General features: G+C 42.6%; 1 long non-coding RNA gene across 1 annotated transcript in view; it reads right to left on the reverse strand.

The window, feature by feature from the left end:
* Window positions 1-27,786, reverse strand: part of LOC111179484 (uncharacterized) — a 68,686-nt gene extending 40,900 nt beyond the window's left edge. Inside the window, exon 1 of the long non-coding RNA XR_016391031.1 lies at window positions 25,908-27,786. This is a non-coding gene — a long non-coding RNA (uncharacterized LOC111179484). The remainder of the gene's footprint in view (window positions 1-25,907) is intronic.
* Between the last annotated feature and the right edge of the window lie 153 nt (window positions 27,787-27,939).

The following is a 27,939-nucleotide window of genomic DNA, read 5'->3' on the forward strand; positions in this document are numbered from 1 at the left end:
ACATTGGTCAACTACCCCCACTAATCCTTAAAGCAGTTAATGATATGTCTGTAAAACAAATAAAGCAAGGCATAGAGTATCCGTCTCGCTGGAGGTATCCTACACCTCATTGACTCTATCTGCAACCGACTCCTCACAATTCTGGCTGCCCAGAATATCCCTCATCCCTGCTTTCTGATGTCTTCGCTTGTAGTTAATGGTGCACAGCTCCCTAAGGTCAAAACGGAATTTTATTTTGCCTGCCTAGCCTCCAGGGTTAATCAAACGTTTGCGATAGATATTCCAATCATTGACCTAGCAATACTTACAAGAGAAAATTGATGCCTGGCAGAATTAAACAACAGTCCATGTAAAGTTTATCCACCATCTAAAGGAAAGGTTTGAACCCAGGTCTCTAGTCTCCAAAGACCTTATGCTGTTTCCTATCTCAAGCTGCCATTTCTTCCTTAGATTATTCTGTCTCCTCATGAGGCTTCATCACTTCAGCCTGGTCCCATTGCCCATCCTTCTCTTAAATTGTTCATGGGATGGTCTTCTCAAGCAAAACACCAGCTGAGAAAGTGGTGATCTTGGAGGTTAGATGGTATTAAAATGGAATTAGGACAAGGGAGCTGGCAATGCCTGAATCTCACCTTTGCCAACCATCCCTTTGTCCTCCTAGGAACTGGTGAGATGGATGCATTGGGAACTATTGTACCTGAAAAATGAGACTCCGCTTTATAAGAGAGACATGGTTCCTGCCCCCATGGAGCTTACATTCTGATGGTAACCATGCTGTGCTCCACTAGTGATGTCTGTATTGGACTTGGCAGGAAATGGCGATAAGGGTGTGCTACATTCCTGCCACACTACTGCACACTGCTCACTAACCACCACGAGAGAAAAACTCTCTACAAGAATCAATACCTAATTCATGGAAATGTTTTCCAATACCCAAGCCAAATTATGGGGTTTCTCACTTTTCCTCTCCCTCCAATAAATCTAAAGTTTGGCCTGCTTACTGAGAAAAACATACATATATAACTTAGGATTGAAACCACCTGCAAATTTCATTTTGTCATTTTTGTATTCCTTCCTTAAATCAACCAGGCTTTTGACTTGAAGTGTTCAAATAGGCAGGCTTGGCTTGAAGAGCTATTCAAACCATATTCAAAATCCACAGTTTGCCTTTTTTTTATGAAGCACATTGCTTTTGCAGACATGATTTTGCTAGCTTTTAAAAATGGGCTATTAAATTTAGAGTATCAGAGAGTGGAGCCCTGGGGATTCTAGACAGTGGGGGTGGGTAAGCAAAACCTTGATGTTATGAAGATAGATGGTAAATTCAGGAGACAATGATAGGTCATTCTGGGGAGCAGAGGATGACTCCTAAGGTGTGTGCCATGCTGGGTGCAAGGGTGCAGGGAAGAAGCCTGAATTACAGGCTAAGGCATTTGGTTGCTGTTGTTGTTTTTTCCATAAGGACTTTCTGTTAAACACAGACATTTCCTTATTACTGAGCCATAAAAAGAAACGAAATTGAATTATTTGTAGTGAGGTGGACGGACCTAGAGTCTGTCATACAGAGTGAAGTAAATCAGAAAGATTAAAACAAATACCGTATGTTAACACATATATATGGAATCTAAAAAAAAAAAAAAAAGATCATGAAGAACCTAGGGCAAGACGGGAATAAAGATGCAGACCTACTAGAGAATGGACTTGAGGACATGGGGAGGGGGAAGGGTAAGCTGCGATGAAGTGATAGAGTGGCATGGACTTACATACACTACCAAATGTAAAATAGCTAGTGGGAAGCAGCCGCATAGCACAGGGAGATCAGCTCGGTGCTTTGTGACCACCTAGAGGGGTGGGATAGAGAGGGTGGGAGGGAGGGAGATGCAAGAGGGAAGAGATATGGGGATATATGTATATGAATAACTGATTCACTTTGTTATAAAGCAGAAACTAACACACCATTGTAAAGCAATTATACGTCAATAAAAATGTTACTAAAAAAAAGTATCTACAATAGGATCATAATAGTTAAAACAAGGAAAAGACTTCTCACAATTCTCAAACACACTTAATACAATCATAATTTAAAAAATAGACATTTCCTGTCTAACAGTGCAGTGGGCTGATTTGTGAGGTAGTGAGCCCTCTGGCTCTCGGGGTGATCAAGCAGAGTACAGTACTCTCTGTCAGAAATGCTGCAAAATCAGATGGAAAGGTAGACTAATTCAGAGGTTATAATGTATGCCCCACAGAATCTGCTTTTTTAAAGGGGTGCATGGAGGGGGGAAGGAGACAATCAACCCCCAAAATTGGTGAGATAACACCAAAAGACTCCAGATTTTCCTAAAAAGTACAGAGCTCTAAAGACACTGGGCCCATTCCATTTGGACACATTTGATAACTAGCAGGTTTCGCTGAGTAACTGTTTATCCCTTAGGGTCAGGTGCGCTAGTCTGCCAGCTCTACGTCACTGATTTCAAGCACCTGCTGGGTCCCTGAAGGCATCTGCATATTTGACCCTGGGCCTTGATGCTATGTAAAGTTTTTTCCTATATTTGATGGTGAGCAATCATGCTTGACCATTCTGGACTTGAGAAAAGGGACTTGCACAGCCTCCAGCCAAAATAGGCCACCGAAGCTCACTGCACTTCCTCAAGAAGGGCAGGGGACAGATCTGAGTTGATTTGTCACCGGGGTCTTTCAGGAAAGGAGGGGAGCAAAGTTTGCCCCTGGAAAATGTGTCTCTTTGGCATGAGGATTCTTTAGGCTGGGTTTTTTCAAGAAATAAAAGGCTCAGGAAGAGCTTTTGCCTCCTCCCCCTTAACTGCCTAAAAGAATTTGGACGGGGGTGCGGGTGCTGCCCCAGGAAGAGAGCCCTTACCAGAGCCGGCTTACAAGGAATATAAGCTAGGTGTGGCTGACTGCGGGAAACTCAGCAAGGCCTGTTTCATCAAAGTCCCTGTGTCCCATGGTCTCTACATAGGACGGCAAATGTGTTTACCAAACATTTACATTTTCCCATCTTCCTATAAATTGTCTGAAGTCCCAAACTCCTACCCCCTTTTCCTTCTCTCAGATGCCAGATTAGCCTCAATTGCCTAACTTGTTTTGGGGAATCACATTCTTATGGAGCCTCCATACGTATGTCTTTAAATTCGGTTTTTCTCCTGTTAATCTGTCTCATGCCAATTTAATTACGAGGCCGGCCAGAAGAGCTCAGAAGGGCAGAGGGAAAATCTTCTTCCCCAACAGGAACTACAGTGTCTCTTTCAATCTGCATTTTCACAGTAACATTCTTCTCCCATGAAAAGATGTTACTTCCCATCCTAAAGCCTCTTAAATCTTGGATTCATCCAAAACACTCATGAGATGAGGCAGAATCACAGGCTCTTGGGTTTGGAGGGGAGGGGCTGGTGATGCCTCCATCATGAAATCAGAAGTTTTCAATACTGTGATTCTCTCCAGTCCAACCTCCCGTGCTACCACATTTCTGCAGGCAGAGCAGAGGAATCTTATTTGTGTAATTATCTGAACTTCGCAGATAATGAATGAGAAGCAGTTTGAAAATCGAATTCCCTTTCCACTATTCTCTCCACACAGCCCCTTGAGTGGTGCATCTAAAACACAGATGTGATCATACCATGTACTCACTTGTAAACCTCCATCCCCTCTCTTTACCTGCAGCCTTATTAACAAAGAGAGACATTGCACGTGTGAGGTGATGCAGGCAGTGCACATATGAGCCTTTTATATGTCAAAACTCATGTATGGGGACTTCCCTTGTGGCGCAGTGGTTAAGAATCCGCCTGCCAATGCAGGGGACATGTGTTTGAGCCCTGGTCCAGGAAGATCCCACGTACCGTTGAGCAACTAAACCCGTGAGCTACAACTACTAAGCCTGCACTCTAGAGCCCATGAGCCACAACTACTGAGCCCGCTCACCACAACTACTGAAGCCTGAGCACCTAGAGTCCGTGCTCCGCAACAAGAGAAGCCACCCTAATGAGAAGCCCACGCACCACAACAAAGAGTAGTCCGTGCTCACCACAACTAGAGAAAGCCCGCGTGCAGCAACGAAGACCCAACGCAGCCAAAGATAAATAAATTTATTTTTAGAAAATCATGTATGCAATTTAATATGTACTATGTAAAAACACACCAGCACATCAAACTCATAATTTCAGTTGAAATGTAAAGTTTCTTTGAAATATTATGTTCTTAATACATATAAGTAAACAATATAAATTTAAAGAAAAAGCACTCCTGTGTGGAATCTTATTTTTAAAAATGATACAGGTGAGCTTGTTTGTGGAACAGAGACAGACTTACGGATATTGAGGACAGACTTGTGGTTACGAAGGGGGAAATGTGGGTGGTGGGGAGGGGTAAATCAGGAGACTGGGATGAACATACACACACTACTGTACATGGAATAGATAACCAACAGGGACCTACTGCAAAGCACAGGGAACTCTACTCAATATTCTGTGATAACCTATATGCGAAAAGAATCTGAAAAAGAGTGGATATATGTATGTGTGTGGCTGAGTCACTTTGCCGTACACCTGAAGCTGGCACAGCACTGTAAATCAACTACACTCCAATAAAATTTTTCAAAAAAGAAAAAAGCACTATAAGTAAACAGTACTGGTAAATTCCAGCTAATAATTGTAGCATAAATGATAGGGGGAAAAATTACCATTCTGTGACTCCTAATAAAATGACGTATCTAGTCAAAGATCATCAGTGACTCTTCAAACCATTAGATTGGAAGGTTGGTGGGAGTCTTTTTAATAGAGGGACCAGGCTGACACCACCGGAACCCACTGATCAATCTTAGCATTTCAGAAACTGAAACCACCAGATTTTATGTGCCTCTCGATGTGCTGCAATCAGAAATGGCCAGGGCTTCCCTGGTGGCGCAGTGGTTAACAATGCACCTGCCAGCGCAGGGGACATGGGGTTGAGCCCTGGTCCGGGAAGATCCCACATGCCACGGAGCAACTAAGCCTGTGTGTCACAACTGCTGAGCCTGCGCTCCAGAGCCCACAAGCCACAACTACTGAGCCTGCGTGCTGCAACTACTGAAGCCCGTGCGCCTAGAGCCCATAATCCACAACAAGAGAAGCCATCACAGTGAGAAGCCCACGCACCGCAATGAAGCGTAGCCCCCGCTCGCCACAACTAGAGAAAGCCCGCGCACAGCAACAAGACCCAACGCAGCCAAAAATAAAAAGAGTACATTATGTTTTTGCTCAGTGCTTGCTTGCATCAGTGGTGTTCAAGCTACTTTCCACTCTCATTTTTTCCGGCAGTTTGAAGGAACCCTCCCCCACAAAAAACATAGTAAGCACTTAATAAATTAAAAATAAAGGGCCTTGAATACATATTGAGCACTTACTTAGCACCAGGTCCTATGTTGAGTGACTGGATTACACTGGTGAAAAAGATTGGCCTGAACCCAAAGATCTCACAATCAAGGCCTTTTCTAATCATGAACCAAACATCTTCACAATTAAACTGTTTCAAGAGGGAAGATTGTCCCACCAGTTCCTATAGTCCTAACCATCTCCTGAAAACAGTGGCTAGGGGTCCTTTTTCCTTTACCTTAATTCTTGCACATTCTGACCTTTGAAAGGAATATTCTTTACAATTTTCTTTTCTTTTTTTTTTTTTGTTTATCCCCTCCAGGACTGAATGTCTGGCCAGAGTCATCATGCAGGTTATGAAAAATCAATGCATTGCTGCTCTGAGTGTCCGCAAAAAAGGTCATGCTCTATCGATTCCCCAGACCATATTAAAGCCCTAAATCAAAATCCTGACAAATCCTTACCCATTTTCAATGATTTTATCCAGCTAAAGAGCAACTTTGTAAGTTTTCTGCTATAATAAAATTCTGCAGCCTACAAGAGCCTCTGGTTTCAGACCACCAAAACTATTTGATTAGAATAAATCCAGTATCTGGTGCTCTGGAGAGTAATTGATTTACGGCTTAATGACTTTCCAAATACGGTATATTCTAAGGCAAATTATCTGCAGGGAACAGCATGCCGTGGTGGAGCGTAGAAGAAAGCTGTGTTAAGGATTCTTAGTGCCTGTTCTTGTTGCCAGAAATAGCGTGACTGCTCTGTACTTAAATATCACCTAAGATATCCTTGAACCTTTGGCACTTGATTGAAGAATGTCTTCAGGATTCAGATTTCCATGCATATAGTTTAAATTTAAGGATGTTGCCTCCCCTTGTCAACTGAAAAGAAAATTGTACAACCTAAAAGCTGAGAATTATGTTTTATTTGGGGGACAAAACTGAGGACTTAAGCCCAGGACTCAGCCTCTCACGTAGCTCTGAGGGATAGCTCTGAAGAGATGAAGGAGGAACCAGGATATACAGGAGTTTTTGCAACAAAGACCAGGGAGTCAGAACTTCAAAAGGTGACTGTTAACTAAAGAAAACCAGACATCTCAAGTTAATGAATTCAGCAGTTTTCTATGTATGGGAAGATGCAAGAGTCTGGGCTCACTGAAATCATTCCTTTGCTATGCACCTCAGCTCTCTGGGGCCAGTATCCTGTGTTTTTGCATCCTGAGTGTCCTCAGGGTGCACCGTTGGGGGTGGCTGCAGTGGCTGATGACTTGATGGCGGGCATCCTGTTTCTGTCCTGAGTTCCCTCAGGGCCCACTGTCAGGGCGGCTGTCATGTGACGGCTTGATGGCTGCAACATCCCTTGTTTACTGATACGGCAAGCAACATTTTTTCACTCACCCACTCAACAAAATCAAAATGGCTAGAGAGAATGAAATTCATGGAACAGCATAGTGCAAGAGGAATCGAAATAAATGGAAAGTTAGGAGACCTGGTTTCAATCCCTAACACTTCCATTCACTGAGTATACACAGATGTCACTTTTCTCCTTAGCATCATGACCTGTGAAATGACGTACCTGGACCACATCAGAAATCACAGACTGGCAGCCAACTGGCAGGATTTGGCTTGCAGACAAGTTTTCTTTGGGCTGCACAGTATTTAAAAAAAAAAAAAAAAAAACAAATAAGCAAACAAACCCTGGAAACAACATAGTAAGATTTTTAAAGGCAAGAGATGTCCAAGCAAATTCCACATTTCCAGCTTCTACTAAAAAGTCACAAGATTGGGTCACATACATCTGCATTCCTCATGGACACAGCTGTTACAGCTGTGTAGCTTCTACCCACTTTAGATGCGGCCCTAGCAATCCAGTTTCTCACCATTGCCACACTCCCCAAATTGGTCCTTGAGATTGAGGCAGAAGTGATTTTTTATTTATACTCACATGACTCTGTTGTTCCCTTATAGTAGAGAACCATTTCATTTTCAAGTAGTGATAGAAAAAAATACGTACAAGGGCAGGCAGACTATAAAAGCCACTTGGTTCAATAAAAGTGGCAAAGAGAACATGTTTTGTGGAACCAAAGACTATTTCTGTGTCATATACAGACAGGATGTGTCCTTGCTGAAACGATGCAACAGGCTGATTTCACTCATTGAATAACATGGACATTAGAGTTTTCACCTCTCAGATGAGATGATCTCAAGGGCTCCCTGTAGTTCTAGAAACTTAGTCTATGAACATGTATGTTCTGTTATTAGAAAAGCCATTTATTCTTCTTTTAGGACTCTCTCATTCTATTTAAGAGTAACTCACATACAAGCAAACTGATGTCTGTGGAGAAGAGGATCTTACCATATTAATTGGAAACGTATGACTTGACAAAATGAAACTCTGCTTATGTCTAGAACACACACGAGCCCATCCATATATACTCTGCCTCCATAGGTGAAAAATCACCTATGCTCTGCAGCTGGGGCAGAAATATAATTGCTAAGGTAGTGGGTGGCATATTGATAACTTGTACATAGAAGGACAGTTCATTGCTCTAGGTGTACATCAGCATCCACCAACTACAGCAGGAATTGTTAATCTGGAGTCCACAGATCCAATTAGGTCCTGCACTGGAATGGGCTTGAGAGGATATCTGAAACGTCCTAGAAAAATGCAAATTTTCCCATATCTATGGCTCCGTGCATTTTTCTAAGATGATGATCCATAGCTTTCACCAAATTCCCAAAAGTCCCGTGACTCCCCACTCCCAAAACTTAAGAACCACTGAGATACACAGGGTATCAATTTAGCAACCAACTGTTTATGTGTTCTTGCTGGGGAAGAATTACAACGACCTTATTTTTAAAACCAAAAGTTGGGGGTGCAGATTTGGCTACAAAGCTGGAAACCAAGATAGGATATTGAAATGAGGATTGTTCCAGAAAACACAGGACATAAGGTCACTTTAGAAATAGGGTCCTCAGGATGTGATAGGAGCTGGGAAAATGTGGTTTACCAGGGGCCATGCCAAACCAGGTAGAACAAGTAGTTGTCCTGAAGACCATAGTGTTATTGGCAAAATCGGTACTAGCATTGGGATCTTTTGTCATCTTTTGCAGTGGCATTTCCATAACCCCACCCCCTTGTGTTTATTCTAGAACAGTCCCTCTTCCCTGTTCCCCCCCACACACATACACACACACACACACGCACACACACACACACACACTTCCTGTTTTATCCTTAATCGGAGAAACCCTAGCAAAACACCTCCACTTGTGGCCTCCTGTCTCTGGCTCTTCCCCTAGTCCAGGGCCACATGATATAGTGATTATATACCATGGATTTATTTTTTCTTTTCTCGCTCTTTTTTTTTCTCTTTTTTTGGAGCACCTGTGATTTCAAAGACCTTTTTCTTTTCTTTTTTTAAAATTGAAGTATAATTGACTTACAATATTATATTAGTTTCAGGTGTACAACACAGTAATTTGTTATTTTAATATATTACAAAATGATCACCACGATAACTCTAGTTACCATTTGTCGCCATACAGTTACTACAATATTATTGACTGTATTCCCTATGCTGTACATTATCTTCCCATGACTAATTTTATAACTGGAAGCTTGTACCTTAATTTTCCTCACCTATTTCACTCATTTTCACCCCCCACCGCCATGCCTGTGCCCTCTGGCAAACACTTGTTTGTCCTCCGTACTCATTAGTGAGTTTTCATTTTGTTTTGTTAGTTCATTTGTTTTTTAGATTCCACATACAAGTGAAATCAAACTGTATTTGTCTTTCTCTAATTTCACACAGTATAGTACTCTCTAGGTCCACTCATGTTGTTGCAAATGGCATTATTCCATTCTTTTTTATGGCTGAGTAATATTCCAGTGTGTTTATATACCACATCTTCTTTTATCCATTCATCTTTCAGTGGACACTTGGATGCTTTTATATGTTGGCTATTGTAAATAATGCTACAATGAACATAGGGATGCATATATCTTTTCAAATTAGTGTTTTTGTTTTCTTTGGAAAAATACCCAGAGTGGAATTGCTGGATCGTATGGCAGTTCTGTTTTTAATTTTTTGAGAAACCTCCATACTATTCGCCGTAGGGGCTGCACCAATTTACATTCCCACCAGCAGTGCACAAGGGTTCCCTTTTTTCCATATCCTCACCAACACTTATTTGTTCCCTTTTTGATAACAGCCATTCTGACAGGTGTGAGGTGGTATCTCATTGTGGTTTCAGTTTGCTTTCCCCTGATGACTAGCGATGCCCAGCATCTCTTCATGTGTCTGTTGGCCATCTCTGGGTCTTCTTTAGAAAAATGTCTATTCAGGTCCTCTGCCCATTTTTTAACTGGGTTGTTTGTTTCTCTGATGTTGAGTTGTATGACTTCTTTGTGTGCTTTGGATATTAGCCCCTTATCAGATACATCATTTGCAAATATCTTCTGTCATTCAAAAGCTTTTTCATGCAGTCCCATTTGCTTATTTTTGCTATTGTTGCCCTTGCCTGAGGAGAGAGATCCAAAAAAATATTGCCAAGACCGATGTCAAAAAGCGTACTGCTTGTATTCTTCTAGAAGTTTTATGGTTTCAGGTTTCACATTTAAGTCTTTAGCCCATTTTGAGTTTATTTTTTAACATGGTGTGAGAAAGTATTCAAAGACCTTTTTCTGATGTCAGACCTTGTTTCAAAGCTCAGAACCCAAATTTTGGTCAATTAATGAGTCTGTATCAAAGTAACAAGACAGAAAAAATGAAAAGGAAACAAAAACTTCTCATACTGTACGTGCTTGTTTGTCGGTCAACCCCCAAAATGTTCTTCAGCCCCTCACTCTTGCACTAGACTAAAAGTTGCTCTTCAGAGTGTGGTCCCAGAACCAGCAGCACTGGCATAACCTGGGAACTAGCCAGAAAATGCAAAGTCCCAGGCCCTTCCTCGGTCTTAGAGAATCAGAATGTGCATTTAACAGGGTCCCAAAGAGATTTGGATGCACATTAGAGTTTGAAAAACTGTGTTAAAGGCACAGCCCAGCTGATTGTGAAAGCGCCCCCGCTGGCCAAGGGTTGTTATTACATCCATTTAAATTAGAGAAACCAGAAAAGGCTCAAATGTGCAATGTGAAGTAGCCTTATAGATCATGCAGTGTCCCTTTTCCTTTATAAAGACTATAAAATGGTCCCCCTCTAGTCTATTTAATGGAGCATGATGGAAGAGCCAAAGCACTATTATTCTAAATGTCCAAAACCTGACTTCTAATTGTAATCCTGCACTTACTTTTATTTCACTTTATTTCTCTATCTGATACAAGACAGAGAGAAATCACCTTTCCTGTCCATGGGGCAGCCTTTCTGTGAATGTCAAATGGAAGGGAGTGTAGGGTCATGGTTAAGAATGTGGACCCTGGGTTGAAACAGCTCCAATTATAAAGTCTCTATCTAGCAGTGCTTAGCTGAGTGACCTTAGCTAAGTAGTTTGCCCTCTCTATAATAACAGTACCTATCCCATCAGCTTGCTGTGAAGGTTAGCGGTTAAAACATTTAAAAAGCAAACAGCACTCTGTAGGCACATACGTAAGCAGTCAGTAAGTGTTATCATCTATGTGAAAGCATTCTACAAATTGTGAACAGCTCTACAGATGAGGGAGCTTATTTTTACTGGTGGGCGGACATGCAAGGCTATCAGCTCTAGATGAGAATTAAAGATGTCACCCATGGCTCACTAAGGAATTTCCCAGACCTCTGTCCCAGTGGCCCTAAAACACACATAGAGAGGCACCAGGACCTTATTTGCAGAGTAACTCAGGCTTCTCCACAATGCTCAGGCAGCAAAGCCGTGAAGTCACAGGGCTCTTTGTGAAAATCAATGAAACAGTGTCTAATTATGAGCATTTGTACTAATCGTATGCTCACCAACGTTAACTGCTAGCATTGCTGTTGTTTTATTTTTAGTTTTGTAGAAAATTATCTTGTGAAAGATTCTAATAAACAGAAGAGATAGGGTGGCACCAAAGGGTTAATCAATAGGATTTCCTCAATTTTACCCATGCGATTTTATCACACTCATTTTGTGCAACTTAGACTGCTGTTTTGTGAACAAACCTGAAATATACATGAGAGCCCATTCTCAAGGCTCTGCCTCCCAGGTTTGACCTTTAAATTATCACACTTTTCATTCATATAGAGATAAAAAGCTGCAGAACAGAGAATAATATTTGTCCTGTTGGAGGTTTCCAGGAACATTGTGACCTGACCTACACGGACAGCGGCAAGAACAAAGGATTCCGGCACCAAGAAGTTTATAACAACCAGCCACACCCCTGCCCTTTTTAGCTTAAGAGAAGCTTGAATCCTAACTCAGAGAAGATAGTTCTTTGGGACACTAGTCCACCATCTTCTCCGTCTGCTGCCTTTCCGAATAAAGCCACTATTCCTTGCCCCAGCACCTCGTCTCTCTATTTTTTTATTGGCCTGTCATATGGCGATCAGTATGAGCTTGGACTCCATAACAAAACATCATGTTTTAAGTACTTTACATGTAGAATCACGTTTGGTCCTCAAAATAACCTTATTAGGTACTAATAGCATCCCCATTATACACATGGTGAAACTGAGGCCCAGGGAGATACAGAGATTTGCCCAAGGCCACACAACTGGAAGCAGGTGAAGGCAGGACTCTGGTCTGAGAGATTCCAAAGCCATTGCTCTTCCTTCCCAGGAGACAGCCTCACCCTATTGCTTGGTTTCTGCCAAGGTCCAGTTCACTGAATATCTGGGAGAAAAGAGTGTGAGAGCCACCAGGACGATGGGCCTGTTGCATAGCAACCCTGAGCTTGAGCCTGGTGAGGGGAGATAGGCTCCTTAAGTTTTTAAAACACCATCACTAAAAATAGCCCGAGCTATGACAGCTTAACACGAGGTCTCCTCCGAGAGAAACCCATCTCGCAATGGAATGTCTTTGCTGTGTTGTCCTTGAGAAAAGCACGTGAAATTATGGGAGGCTGGGTATCGGCAGCTTTTCCCAGAAAACACACTACTTCATTCCACTCCTTCACCTCAGAGGGGAGGGTGCAGCCATGTGTACGCGGCTCATGAAAGTGCTATCTCCATATTTTTTTTCCCACTCCAAAGCTGGAATTCAATCCAGGTCGGGCCAAGAGCGGTCTGCCTGATTGCAAAACATGGCCTTCGGCTTCCCTGTATTAATCTCCCAGAAATTAATCACCTTGGTTGGAATCACCTTAGGTACAAACGTTTATAATGCCTACATTTGTCACTCCAGAAGAAACCGTGCCAATTCCAGGGGCACCTACTATAAATCTCATACCTGACAAAAAATATTAGATATTTAATTAGATGTTAAAAAAACTCTTCACCTAGTACCTTGATGATCACCGGGCCCTCTCCTAAGGCTGATAATTAAAAGAACTCCTGTCTGAGCCTGCTGTGTTTCTCTGGGAATCAGAAAGTGCCTATCACAGTAACTACCGAGCCTGAACATTGGCCTGGCTTGGGTAGGCACACGAAACAACAAAAGAAGTTTAAATGCAGCCACTTGCCCACAAAGAACAGTTGGCCATTTATTTATTCAAGGCAGAATAATGGTCCCCCAAGGTGTCCATCTTCTAATGCCCAGAACCTGTGAATTTGTTAAATGACATGGCAAAGGGAATTAAGGTTACAGATGGAGTTAAAAGTGCTAATCTGCTAACTTTAAAATAGTGAGATTATTGGGATTAACATATACACATTACTATACATAACATATACACATTACTATACATAAAATAGAAAACCAACAAGAACCTACTGTATAGCACAGGGAACTATACTTAATATTTTGTAATAACCTATAAGAGAGAAGAATATAAAAAAGAATAGAAATATATTATATATATGTATAACTGAATCACTTTGCTGTACACCTGAAACTAACACACACTGTAAATCAACTATACTTGTTTTAAAAAAAAAGGAGTATTTAACTCAAAAAATAAAATAGTGAGGTTAGCCTGGATTATCCAAGTATGCCCAATGTAATCACAAGGTTCTTAAAAGTGCAAGAGGGCAGCAGAAGAAGAGAGTCAAAGGAATATATGATTAGAAAAGAAAGGCACACAGGGATGCAACACTGCTGGCTTTGAAGATGGAAAAAGGGGGTCCATGAGCCACTGAATGAAGGCAGCCTCTACAAGATGGAAAGAGCAAGGAGACGGTTCTCCCCTAGAACATCCAGAGCCTGCCAACACCTTGGTTCTACCCCAGTGAAACCCCTTTTGTACTTCTGACCTCCTGAACTATAAGACGATACATCTGCTTTGCTTTGCTTTGTCACAAAGTTGTGGCAATTTGTTACAGTGGCCATAGACAGGAAGTGAATACAAGCACTTACTTGGTGCTTAATTATCAGCACAGTGGTCAGTACTAGGCAGACAACAGTGAAGCTATGGCTACCACCTTTCCCCTCCTGCAGTTTATACTCTGGTGGTGCAGACAAGAAGGGAAAATCAATAATTAAAGGCGATAAAACAGGCAAAGGAGAAAAACAAAGAGCAGTTGGCGGAAAGGCTAACAGAATGGGGATGATGGGAGGTATCCCTGAAGAGGTGACATCTTACCCTAAAGAGAAGGAGTTGAGGGGGAGAGAATTCCAGGTGGAGGGGACATATGCAAAGGTCCTGGGGTGGAAAAGAGCTTGGCACATTCCAGGCACTGAGGGAAAAACAATGTGGTTGGAGCACAGCAGGCCAAAAAAAAGAGAGGCATGACGTGACATTGACCAACAAAGAAAGGGACAGTTGTGATGGGCCTCGAAGACCTTGGTTCCAGTTTGGATTATCTTCTGAGAGTTTTGGGTTTGAAGGATTTTAAGTAGACTGCCAAGATGCAATTCAAATTTAAAAAGATCTCTTTTGCTGCTGTGCAGAGGAACAGGTTGAAATGGAAGGATGCAGAGACACTAAGCCATTCCCCACGTGGGGAAATGACTGTGGCTTAGATTTGGGCAGTAGCAATGGAGATGGAGAGGGTCAGATTCAAGATGTATTTTGAACACAGAACTTATAGACTCGCTGATAGGCTACCTGTGAGAAGCAAAGGATGAGGAAAGTATAGCACCTTTGGGTTCACTTTTATTGCTGCCACCACAGTTTTCTTCAGCAAGAGACACACAAGAGGTTGGGTGCCACCTTTATCTTGTACACTAGTCAGTTCTTGAAAATATAGTCATTCATTCGACAAGTGTTTATTGAGTACCGACCATGAGCCATGTGCTGTTTAGGTACTGGAGATACAGCAGTAAACTCAACATAAGCCCTCTTCCCATAGTGTTTATCTTCTAGTGGGTTAGACAGACAACAAATAAATAAATGTAAAAATGTACAATGAAATTTCAGTTTCACAGTTATAGGCGGTGAAAAGAAAAGCAGGGGATCGCTACTTCAGATAGGACCGAAATCCTGGCTAACTCATGGAAATCACAAGTTCATTATCTAGCCTAATTAGGAAATAGAAAATAGAGATGTTAATTGCACAGTTAAGATAATTAGTAATAACAGCAAACAGGAGTTGTCATGAGCCCTGAGGCAGCTACCTCCTTTTCTGTCAAAAAGTGTTCCTTGGTGAATCTTGAATTGGGCCATGGAGAACGCCTTTATTTTTGATACAAGGAAAGGAGTAGAAAGAACAGTATAAATCAAAGGGTAGAGGCGGAGGGGGAGGAAAAGAAACGGGCAGGGTGAAACCAAGCAGGACCCTGGAAGGCCCTCCCAAGTACAAAGGCCTTTCTGTGTCCCCCATTGCTTGTTTGTAGGAAAAGGGTTTCAGCCTCCTAGACCTTCCCTGAGTTCCAAAGGGCAGATTCAAATAGCTACTAATTAGGGGAGTGAGGAAATGCAGAAAGAAACAATAGTGCAGCATGGGACCTGGCGCCCACGCTTCCTGGGGGCGGGGCGGGAGCTGCGCAGAGAAATCTGATGCGGATCTCTGAGTTCTTCCTTCAGAACTAAGGCCTCCACCCAGGCAGAGGATGGGAACCTCAGGCTGAGCACAAGCCCAGACTGGTTGGAATCAGAGGCTGATGGCTGAGATTCCCAGAAAGCCATCCTGTTATCTCACCGCCAGAGAATCAGAGGAGGGTCACACACCTGCAGCCCTCCCCCCCAAATGTTGCTTCTATGAAAGCTTCTTCCCTGAAACCCATCGGGTCTTTTGCGCAGTAGCCGCCCTGTTCTCCTTGCATGGCCCTGCAATAAATAATCCTTTCTCCACTCCAAACTCCAACATTTCAGTTTGTTTGGCCTCACTGTGCACTGGGCACACGAACTTGGCTTCAACAACAATGACACGGCCAGGTCGCAGCACCAGACTTTGCCAATCTCATCACTGACAATTGGACCACTGCACGCTTTCTTAGAGAGACGCAAAAGTATCAACGAGAGGAAGAAGTAATGGGGAATTCCAATCAGGCTAACAGATTTATCTTTAACTAACATACCTGAACTGTATGATTTGTGTCGTATATTTAAATACAGAATTCCCCTACAAAATTAAACTTCCTTTTCATTCAGAGATGCCTGAAATTGCTAAGACCAGAAAAACACCGCCGCTCTAAGGAGGTTTACCAGCCACCACCAACAAAAGCAGTCTGGCAGGTAAATAAAGTCTTGAAATTGCTCTGTGCTAAAAATAGAAGCCTAGCCAAATGCTGAGCACATCACCAACACAAAAGAGATGTTACACTTTGGGCTTCTTGATGGCAGGGGCCAACTTGCCAGCGTTCGGTTCTGGCCTAGTGCATGGTGGGTGCATACGACGATGTGAGAAGACAGATTAGTTGGTGTATTTGAGGAATAAGTTAGTAAAATAATCAAGCGTGACTGTACCACTACCATGTACAAAATGGCTCTGTTTCTTGCAGCGATGCCTGGGACACAGTCTTTAAAGTAAAAATGTCTATTTATAGAGAAGGCAAAAGACGTATGAAATGATCGATAAACATTTGTTAAGCAACTGCACCTAAGTCTGGGACACGATGCCCAGTGAAAGTCAGACAAGATACATGTCACAGGAGAGCTTCTGCTTTTTGAGAGGTTTTCATGCTCGAGAGAGAGAGAAAATATCCAAGTAAAAAGATGATGACGATGATGATGACGAGGGGGAGAATTTCCACCATTGGTTGAAGTCTTACAGATGAGAAAAGTAAGGATCAGAGAGGGTAAGAAACTAGCCCCAGGTCACACAGCCTACAAATAGTGGAGCTGGGATTTAAACCCCTGTATCCTGCCCTCAAAAATCCTGTTTTATGTCACTCCTGCTGATCGGGTAATGAGGGGGGCGCTTGATTGAAAGAGAAAATATCTGGGAGTATAAATTGCAGCCTCATATTCCATAATAAATACAGGAAAAGCCAGTAACTATTCACCCTACAAAATAAAATAGAAAGACTCCTACTCTCTGGCAGAAAGGGTTTTATCCACGTTTTACAGATGAGAAAAGTAAGGATCAGAGAGGGTAAGAAATTAGCCCCAGGTCACACAGCCTACAAATAGTGGAGCTGGGATTTAAACCCCTGTATCCTGCCCTCAGAAATCCTGTTTTATGCTGCTCCCACTGATCATGTAATGAGGGGGCACTTGATCTACAGAGAAAACATCTGGGAGTGTAAACTGCAGCCTCATATTCCATGTTAAATACAGGAAAAGTCAGCAGCTATTCACTCTACCAAATGGAATAGAAAGACTCCTACTCTCTGGCAGAAAGAGAGATGAAAAGGCACTTTTTTTAGAGGTTGTAATTAGCATCAGTGTCCTCCTCAACATCATCATCCTTTGAGAGAGAATAACTTTAGTGACATCATATTCTTAGCCTACACTGATATAACACAAACCGACTCAAACTTCAATCCATCAAAAATGCAAGTTTCATTCAACTTAATTTAAAACTATATTTTTGAAAAAAAATGACCTGGAGAAAAGTCCATGCTATACAATGTTTAGTGATAAAAAGAAGGATATGAAACTGTATATAGTGTAGCATACTCCTATTTGTATGTCAGAAAACACCTTTCTAAGAATCTATGAGGGAATTCCTTAGTGGTCCAGTGGTTAGGACTCTGAGCTTTCACTGCGGCCACCCGGGTTCAATCCCTGGTCAGGGAACTAAGATCCCGCAAGCTGCTCCACGCAGCCAAAAAAAAAAAAAAGCACAGCTTTAGGACAATTGAGGAAATTTGACTATGCATGGTAGTAGTATCATATCAGTGTTAGAAATCATAATTAGTGTAAAAAAATTAAAATGAAATGGAAAGAAATGAAATAAAATATCATTCATAAAAAAGAATATATGAGTTTAAATATGTAAAAAAAAGTTACAGACAAATATAAATACTATAAGTATTTCTGCATGGTGGTATTTCAGGTTATTTCTATTTTCCCCCTTAATTATCTTCTTTTTACCAAGTTTTCTAGGCAGATTTATAGTATTTCTTTATCTGAAAAATTTTAATCTCAAAATTTACACACACACACATCTACTTACGGTATTAAAAATCAAATAGAAATTATACTGTTATTCACAGACTATTTCTAAATTTATAGAAGTCAGTTGGTATACTGAAGAAGAATCAAGAATCCAGGATAATATTTCTTCTTATTTCATTAATTCTATTTTATTAATATGATGAAAGGCTATTTTCCTAGTTCCAGGAGGGTGTGAAATAGGCTTTTCTCCTCTAAATGAATAACCATTACCTGGAGCCAAAGACTCATACACGACGGGAAGAAAAACACAAACATGATTTAAGGCTTCCTCTCATTTTCCCAGAAATCCAGTGTAAAAGAGAAGAGGAGAATCTTAGCAAAAAAGGAAAATAAGAGTTATAATTTCTCACCAACCCAGACAGGATCACATGTACCAGAGGGGGAAGGGACCATTGGACCTTGGTTAGATGGACTCTAACTTCCATGGCCAGAGAGGTCAGGCAGACCAGCCCTCCTTCAACCTAATGAAGGAGGCTGGAAAAAATCCCCACTATCCCCAGGCACTGCCAAACAAACATTTAGCATATTCTGTGTTTCAGGAAAAATGGGAGGGAGTATTTGTGGAAACAAAAATGATTCCTATTTTTTCCCCAAGTTTGACATGTAGGTAAATAAAAAATTTCCCTCTCATCTTTCTCTCACTTGTGCTAATATTTGTCTTACAATGATGGAAAGGGATGCTCAGCTTCAATGACTAGAGGACAGACAACAGGGAATGGTACAGACTATGGTGAACTTAAGGGGCAGCTGTCAGCTATCTCTAGCTAATTCGTGGCATATTCTAAGCTCAAAATGTAGCCTGCAACAGAGTTACTGGGGAATCTTTTAAAAATTAATCCTGAGCCAAAAAAACAAAGATTCTATTCACTTTGTTTAGACCAAGGTTCTGGAATCTGCATTTTAACAATCACCCTGAGTCAGCACTAACCAATAAAAATATAATGTGTGCTACAACTGCAAGCCACATTGTAACTTTACATTATGTAGTAGCCATATGTCTAAAAAGAAACAGAACAAATTAATGTTAATAACATATTTCATCTCACCTATCATTTCAGCATGTGATCCTAATTAACAAAATTATTAATTTTTCCTACTAAGTCTTCAAAATTTGGTGCGTATTTTACACTACAGCATACCTCAATTCATTGCAGCCACATTTCAAGTGCTCAGTTGTTATTGCAAGGCACTTATCTTTCTAGTTCATCTTTATGAAAATCATACTTAATACTGATTCCCATTGCTGAAGTATAAGCTGCTTGTCTTAGTCTGCTGAGGCCCCTATAACAAAATACTGCAGACTGGGTGGCTTATAAACAACAGAAATTTATTTCTCAAAGTTCTGAAGGCTGGATGTCCAAGATCACGGTGCCATTACAGTCAGGCAGGGGAACCTCTTCCAGGTCACAGACTTCTCATTGTATCCCCACAAAGTGGAAGGACTAGGGAGCTCAGCAGGGTCTCTTATATAAGGACATTAATCCCATTCATGCGGGCAGCACCCTCATGACCCCATCACCTCCCAAAGGCTCTACCTCCTGATACCAACACTTCGGGCAGTAAGTTTCAACCCGTGAACTTTGAAGGGATACAAACACTTAAACATAGCAGTGCTCAAAGCCAAAAAATGTATTTGGCCCTCACGTGCTCTAATACCTCTCTCCAGCTCTGCCTCATATTAACCTCATGACCTTGGACAAGGGGCCCCTTCCCCTGTCAAGACGACAATTTCCTCATCTACAGCTGAGTCACTTGGACTAGGAGATCTCTGGAGACTCTTCTTTGACAGCATAGTGCTAATACACGGATTATCTGTCCTTTGGTCCCAAGAAAAGAGTATTTTTCTTTTCTTTCTGTCTTTGTTTTGTGATGCTTCTCAGGAAGTTAAAAGTGAGGCATGAAGGACCTGGTATAGACATGGTCTAAAGGCATGGTCCAAGGCATGACCTGGTTTAGTTAGGCAACCAGGAAGCTCCATTTCTGTGAGGCTGTGAGGAGGTGAGTCATCACCAACCTGTAAGGCATTCACATCTGGGAGAGCCCACCTCTCAGAAAGAACGCTGCTCTCAACTTCATGCCCCCTGTGAGCAAGCTGATTACTTACTGTGCATATAATTTAAACTTCTGGTGTTAATTAGGACAAGTGAGACAATGCTGATACAACAAACAACCTTTAAGTCTCAGTTGCTTAAAAGAGAAGTGTATTTTTGACTCATACAACATATCCAATGTGGGCCAACACTGTTTTGGGTTTGAATTGTGTTCCCCCAAAATGCATATATTGATGCCCTAACCTCAGAATGTGACCTTATTTGGTAGTAAGGTCATCATGTAACTTGTTAAGATGAGGTCTCCTGGAGTAGGGTGGGCCTTTAATCCAATATGGCTGGCGCCCTTATAAAAAGGGGAAGTTTGGAGACAGATGCACACAGGGAAATAGCCATGTAAAGATGAAAACAGAGATGGGGTGATGTTTCTACAAGCCAAGGAATGCCAAAGATTGGAAGCAAACCACTAGAAGCCAGGTGAGAAGCATGGAATAGGTTCTCCCTCACAGCCATCAGAAGGAACCAACCCTGATGACACCTTGACCTCCTTGACCTTGTGTTGATACTTCTAACTTCCAGAACTGTGAGATCACATGATTCTGTTATTTAAGCCGCTCAGTTTGTGATACCTTGTTTACAGCAGCCCAAGCAAATTGTCCCCCAGCAGCCTGAGATAATGAATACTTTGCCATCTGGTAGCTGTGCCCTGTGGAACTCATGGCCTTCTCAGTAGTAAGACCCAGGGAAGAGCTGCCAGGAGGATCTTCCATGGTTTGGCCCAGGAGCGACACAGGCCACTTCTGTTCAAAGGCTGTTGGTCAGGACTAGTCCTACAGGTCTTGACAGCAGGGCTGAGAAACAGACACCACGTTGGGTGACCATCACTCTCTGGCACCTTCCACCAGGGACCTTCACCAGAGACTAGATATTTCTGCCAAGCAATGCTTTGCTGGGTGGTAACTATGTAGTCATTCTAGTCTTCTCCCTTTGTAAGTTGCAGGGGCGTTGGAAGAGCTATCAAGAAGTACTAGAGGTCCGCGGACAGTTTCATTTCATTTCAGATGACCATTGCAATTGAACTGTTGTAACCTGAATTGGCTGTCAAGAGTGTTGTACCAAGACAGACTCAGCTCTGCATGGGTTCTGGGACGATAACTGACAGCAATTATGATGGGTGAACAATGGAAGAGAAAGAGAGTATGTATACCATGGACTTGCCCCTCCAGTTCGAGGGGGAACAGACTTGGATGATGGGGCAGCGGTTATATCGGGGTCAGCATAGAAAAGGGGTCAGAATGCCTGAGCTTAGGCCTCTTTTCCATATAACATGATAAAAATGCTTCCCCAGGTATGTGTATCCCTTTGTGATTTTCAAACTGCTGGTACTTCCGTCACCTCGCTTGGTATCCTCAACACTCTTAGAAGATACGCATTTTAGATAAAGGAAAAAATGTTTCAGGGGAGCTAGATGATTTTCCTGAAGGCATGCAGTGTGAGTGGTTGTCAAAACCAAGGTTAGAGCCTGCATTTCTCGCGGCTCCTAGCAGGAGCCCTTGCCATAGCCCTGGCACAGAGGCCTGGCTCTCATTAGTGACTGGAAAACCTCCTGGTCTCTGTTCTAGAAAAGTTTTTGAACCAACAACCAACAAAGAAAACACTTTGCTCAGCAGCCCATGAATAAGACACCCTCTTCGAGCAAGCTTGTGGAAAGTTCTTGGAGTGACATCAACAAGGAGTTGGCCGCCATCATTCCTCTTGACCTTCAGGACTCAGCAAGGTATGGCCGGTTCTGAAGGATGCATGGGTTAAAGTGCTTTTGCTCCCTCCAATCTATCTCACAGGGCGGCATTGTAAAGGAAACCAAAGCTGCCTGCTCCGGCATTCAACAAAGAGGCCTTCATGGAAACACACATGCAAGCACCAAGCTCTTAGGTGTCCAGGGAACACAATCAGGTAGTCATTCCCCTCCCCAAACCACGGGCTTGAGAAGCTTTCCAAAAGCGCAGCCTGAGAAAGATTACTGAAGTGTTTCTTTTTAAGATGACTTTTTAATTGCAAAATGATAATATCCCAGCACCTCTGCCTCACTGACATTAGGGAAATATTTAGAAAGCGTTTGTGTGTCCTAAGAGAAAGGGTGGTACATAATTGCAAATTATTACCACTTTTGCAGGTCACGCTGACAAGATTATCTCCCAGCAGGCTGACAGTCAGAAATCTGCTTCTAATCTGGTGGTTTTTCACAGCTGGTAACCTTTTTATTTATTCCTGGATAGAATGGAAATGAGTGCTGTGTGTCTTCTCCTCTCACTTTCATGGACCATTTATCACATCAAAGCCCATTTGTCTGCGTACCAGCCTAACCAAATTAGGTAAACAAAGTTCTAGAAGCAGCCGACAGCTGTCAGCGAGAGGAGTAATCGCAAAGCACAAAGCTCCATGGCGGCAGCTGCCGCATAAACACAGTTTTCAAAAATATGGCAGCTCAGAGGCAGTTTCGGGAGAGAATCTTCAGAGGACTGTTAGAGTGCTCACGATGCTTAATTTGAAAAGGAGGTTTGAATTTCCAATTCCTTAATATGGTAGGAAAAGCCCTGTATGATCTGGCCCCGCCCATCTCTCTGAGCTCTTCAACTCTCTGTCCATCCCCCTCCGTTCCTGCAGTGCCCTGGTCTGCTTTTGGGTCCTCCAGTGCTCTGAGCTCCTTCCACCCCAGGACCTGAGTGTGTACATCCCTCCTTCTGCTGAAAGGTAGAGCGAACACACAGACAACACACAGACACCTGCATGTTCATTCATTCACCCAACACTTACTGAGCATCTAAGGTACCAAAGGACTTGTGCCAAGTGCTATCAAGATACAGAGATAAATGAGACATTGATTCGCAAGTTCAGCCATCAGCACAGCCCACAGTTTGTGTTTAGACATCCATATAAGAAATCATGATAGAAGCCAAGACTTGAAAAGCTTCATAGGAGAATATATGCCCACAGTTGTTCTAAGAATTTTATGCACATTAACGATACAAAACAATCGTAAGAGGTAGATCCTGTTTTTAGGCTCCTTTGAAAAGGAGGCTTAGGGAGATGATCTGGTCCAAAGTCACAAAAGGATAAAGGAAGGAAGAGGGGACGGAGGTCTGGGGCAGGGCCTGAGACTCTGCAGCCTAACAAGCTCCCGGGTGATACAGATGCTATTAATCCAGAGACCACCTCTGGACAAACAGGGCTCTGGAGTGGCAGTTCTCAATGTGTGGTTCCTGAAGCAGCAGCAGCAGTGTCACCTGAGTGCTTGTCAGAAATGCAGATTCTCAGCTCCACCCCAGACCTGCTGAATCAGAAACTCCAGGGCAGAGCCCAGCTGCCTGTGTGAACAAGACCTCCAGGTGATGATACAGGCTGAAATTTGAGAACCACTGCCCTAGACAGCAGTGTATTCTCTAGTCTCCTTCATTTCTGGGTGTGGTTTTTTTTTTTCCCTGCTGGACACTCTGTCTCATTTCCAGATGAGGGAAGAAGCCTTGATATCCTTACTGCACGCACGGTGGGGCCAATGCACAATCCTCCCTGGCAAGTCCTCTCAGTTTCTCAAAGACGGTGAATTGTGCGGAGCATTCCTAAAACCCCAGACCAGACCCCTGACTCAGCTTTTTCTAGATTCACCATTAGCCCCTTTAGCCTGAGTTATAAAACTCTCAAAACCCATGTGTATATACACATATATATATATAGTTTATATACCTGTGTGTGTGTATATTATATATATGTTTTTGATTTGATAGATTTGTGGTAAGATACACACTGGACTATAAGGAATGTTTCCAAGATCTAAATGTAATAACAACAACCCAATAGAAATGAAAACTGCTGAACATGTAGTATTACAGAAAAACACCTCACTCTGATTAACATGATATCAGTATTTGTTAGATAGAAGATTATAATCTCTTAATAAGGGTACAAGCAAAAGGGTACAATCATAATTTTATGAGCCTTGAATTTAATTTCAATAGAAATTGGAGACATTTGTTTCCACTGTATCAAATTGCCTCTGGATTCTGGGAATCTGTACTAGTCAAGATAGAATGGGCTGAGTAGTAAATAAAAGAGATTTTCAGTGGTTTGTCTCTTTCATGATCACATAGCATGTCCAGCCTTGCGTGTGTGTGTGTGCGTGTGCATGCGCGCGCGCGCGCGTGTGTGTGTGGTGGTGGTAGTGGGGAGGAGTGCTGTGCTCCACCCAGTCACTCAGGACCCCAGGCTACAAGAGCTCTGCCATCTTGGGACACAACTCCCTCAGCCTGTGGCCCCAGATCCTGGTGCAGGGCAGAAACTGGAGACCTAGCTGTGGCTTTTTCACTCTCTCAACCAGAAGTGGTGCACATCACTTCCACTCACGTTTCATTGGCCAGAACGAGTCTCATGGCTCTGTTTAGCTGCAAGGGAAGCTGGGAAGAGTAGTCTCCTATACATCCAGGAAGAAAAAGAGAACTAGAAATTGATGAACAATAGTGATGCCTCCACACGCAGCTGAAATAAGTTGCATTTGCATCTCCATAAGTGTAATAAGGTATCAAAATGAGTGACAATCAACTGAATAAGATCTCTACAAATCAGCACGTGTGAGACTGCCACTGATGAAGCATTTATTATGTGCCAGACACTGACTATCCTATTTTCCATACATCATCTCAACAGGTGTGAAAGCAGCCCTCGAGGTGGTCCCATTTTTTATGTAGCCAGGGTAAACGTCTAGCCAAGATCTGAGGCAAGATTTGAACTCACTTCATCTGACTCCAGAGCACTCAAACCCAACCCATGCGCAGTCCCCATGGGTAACAACGCCAACCTCCTCCCATTGTTTCAAAGCTCCTGCTGGTTCTATATTGCCTTTCTGTGGACTGCATAGTTGCTTAAGTCAGATCCTACTAAGGATGGTCTTTCATCTCTGCAGGGTGTTGTCTAGTGTACTGAGTCCAGGACCGCAGCCAATTAGAACTTTGTAAGGTCAGGTCTCTGGAAACATCATTAGTTAAACACACACACTTGTGTATACACACACACGCAATGCCCCCACCCCTCAGGGGTCAGCACAGCCTTAAGACTTAGATGCTGATCTATTCTCACTCTGTCTTCTGTTCTATGAGAGAGATGGGGGCCCTGGTCCTCCCCAGAGCTAGAGGAGCCTAGCATCTGCGGACATGCTACAAGGAAAATGTCATTTGGAAACATTTAGCAGGACATAGACATGGAATGAGCAAGAGAGGAGGCTTCTTGCTTCCTTCCCTCAGCTCCCCGGAGGTTCAAAGATAAACTTCAATGCCATGAACATCTTGCCACCTTGCCCTTGGCTTCTGGTACAATTTCCTCCTCTTTCCCATTTGTACGATTCATGCTCTCCAGTTGTCTTTAGTTTTATATCAAGCAAATCGTCTTAGACCAGTTTTTAATAGGCAGAGTATACATCACAAATAAAGGACATCAGAGGGCATATATGTATTCATATATACGCATATGTATGTATGTATATATTAAGTAGCAATCAAATGGACACAGAAAAATAGACCTAAAAAGTCTAAAAACCATGTTCAATAAGGAGCAAAATGTCATAGAGTGGATATGGACATTGGAGTGAAATGGTTTATATCCAAATCCTAGCCCAGATATACCTGCTCTGTGATGCTCAGTTGTCTGTCTGCTCGCTCGCTGCCTCAGTGCACTCACCGCACACACAAAAAAGAAAAGCATCCGCTCCTCGGAGGATGGTTACAAAGGTTAACTACAAAGGTTAACTACAAAGGTTACAAAGGTCCGTGTAAAGCAATGAGCACACTTTCCTACAACGCCTCACACAGGGCTTGAAACATAAGTGGTTGTTGTTGATGCTGATGTGTTGCTACTGACCTCACCATCCTTCAGTTGGGGTAAGGAGCGTAAAACTCACGTGACTTTGGCAGAGGGTCCAGGAGGGGAAACTAGCAACTCCGGGGCTGCCAAGGTTGAGGAAGATTCTGTGGGGAGTACCTTCTTACCTAGAGAGAACAGGATGCACATTTTAATCTCTACACAAGGTCGGACAGGACTCACATTGTAGAAACGATGAACATCTCATTTCCCATGAGGCTGTACAAATTAGCCTAGTTAGCTGCACAGTATCTATTCGGGGGAACAAAACGTTTCTTTAATTAGGAAGAAAGACAAACAACATTAAAAGAAACGTGTTCTGCTTTTTGTCCCTGCCTCTAAAGCACATCTGTATTCTGAATGACAAAGCAGAGAGGAAATACAGCCTGACGGGCAATGCCCTTTTTCCCAGAAGGATGACTCATCTCCTTAACATCCGGACAAGACACGTTTATAAGGATGGTAACTTTTGAGAGCCACTGGTTTGCATGTTTTAGGCTACGTCTTTTGCTTCCCTGTAGATACAATGGAGCAAGTTCATTTTAAATGCACAATCTTATAAAAATGTATAAAAGCAGGTACCAGGCGTATTTCATGCGTGTGTATCATCGGTACAGATATATCAGTGGATTTGTTTGTGGGCTGGTAACCTGGCCAGAATTCCAGAAAACAGAGAGTGGCTTACTCCTCTAGCACTTTCTCTTCCTCAATAGAGAAGCCAGGAGCTCCTGGAGATAGTGAGGTAACTCCAACATCTTGACCCTCTTAGAAGATGCTCCTATAAGGTGATTCTCTCCCTCCCTCTCTCTCTCCCTCCCTCCCTCTCTCCTCTCTCCTTCTCCCTCTCCCTCTTTCTCTCTCTCTCAATTCATGTACTGGCCTCCGTGAATCCTTGCAGTATTATCTCCTGCCACTGGAAGATCGCACTGTGTCTTCAAACAAAGCCAGCTTCCCAACAACTTGCTAAGTGCTTTTATTCTTTTGTGTTTCTCCTTCCTTCTAGAATGAATGTCTAGCCTATTAAAATCCTTCCACTCCTTCAAAGCCCAGCTGAAATGTCTTCTTCCTTTCCATATTCAGTCAAAAGATATGCATTGATGAACTGGGTACTGGGGCCACAGCAGTAGGAAAAAGATGCACTGTACCCTCTCTCCTGGAGAGTAGATTTTAGTGGCAGTGAAGCAGAGAATTAAGGAAAACTAAATATGTATCATATCACCTAGTGATGAACGCCACGAAGAAAAGAAAGTAGGTTGAGGGAATAAGGAATGGTGGCAACTTCAGGCTTCTCCATGAAATTGTCCTTTACCCTCAGGAGGAAATAATTCATCCTTCCCCTATTTCCTTACCCATCACTCTAATGTGGCACCACCCAAAGAGCTACATTCACCAACAAAACACCAGTTCAAATCAATATTAGTGGATATCATGGGGGCAAAAAGAAGTCTGTGGCCAAGTACATCAGAGAAAAGTTGGGCTAAACAAAGTAAGGGAGATTTCTTTACAGCTGAATATTTTGAAAACTTTACCATGTGTGGAATTAAAGGAACTTCAGATAAAATGAGAGGCAGGACAGGCTTGTAGGGGGAGGTCTCAGGCCCCTGCCATGCATAGTCAATTACTCCGGACAGGTTGAGACAGCACCTATACCTCCCACGGGAAGCTGTTGTCTGCTTTACTGTCCAGCAGAAAGAAGAAAACTCTTTGCCCAACAGCCCAGCCAATCAGAGACTGGAGCAGCCCCACCAATGAGAAACCTCCATACATTGGGCTCCCAATATCCTCCAATGGACTCTTTGGTTTTTATAGCCCTTCCCAGCTACCCACCCCCAACCTTTTTCCCTATAAAAGCAAATTCCCCTTCTTTGTTCTCTGGATTTGCCTATGATCTGCCATAGTTACAGGTCCCAAATTGCAATTCGTCAGGCTCTTCTCAAGTAAACTCACTTTTATTGCTAAAGTAACTGGCTATTATATTATTAAAGTTGATACATGTTAAAACAGGTTCCATACCTGCAAGAGGAGGTACCAAATGAAGTCTTCCCAAAATATATTTGACCACAGTGCCCCCG

This window comes from Delphinapterus leucas, chromosome 20 (genome assembly GCF_059928025.1).
Source record: "Delphinapterus leucas isolate spDelLeu-1000000601 "Yukka" chromosome 20, BTC_Dleu_Yukka2, whole genome shotgun sequence".
NCBI lineage: Eukaryota > Metazoa > Chordata > Mammalia > Artiodactyla > Monodontidae > Delphinapterus > Delphinapterus leucas.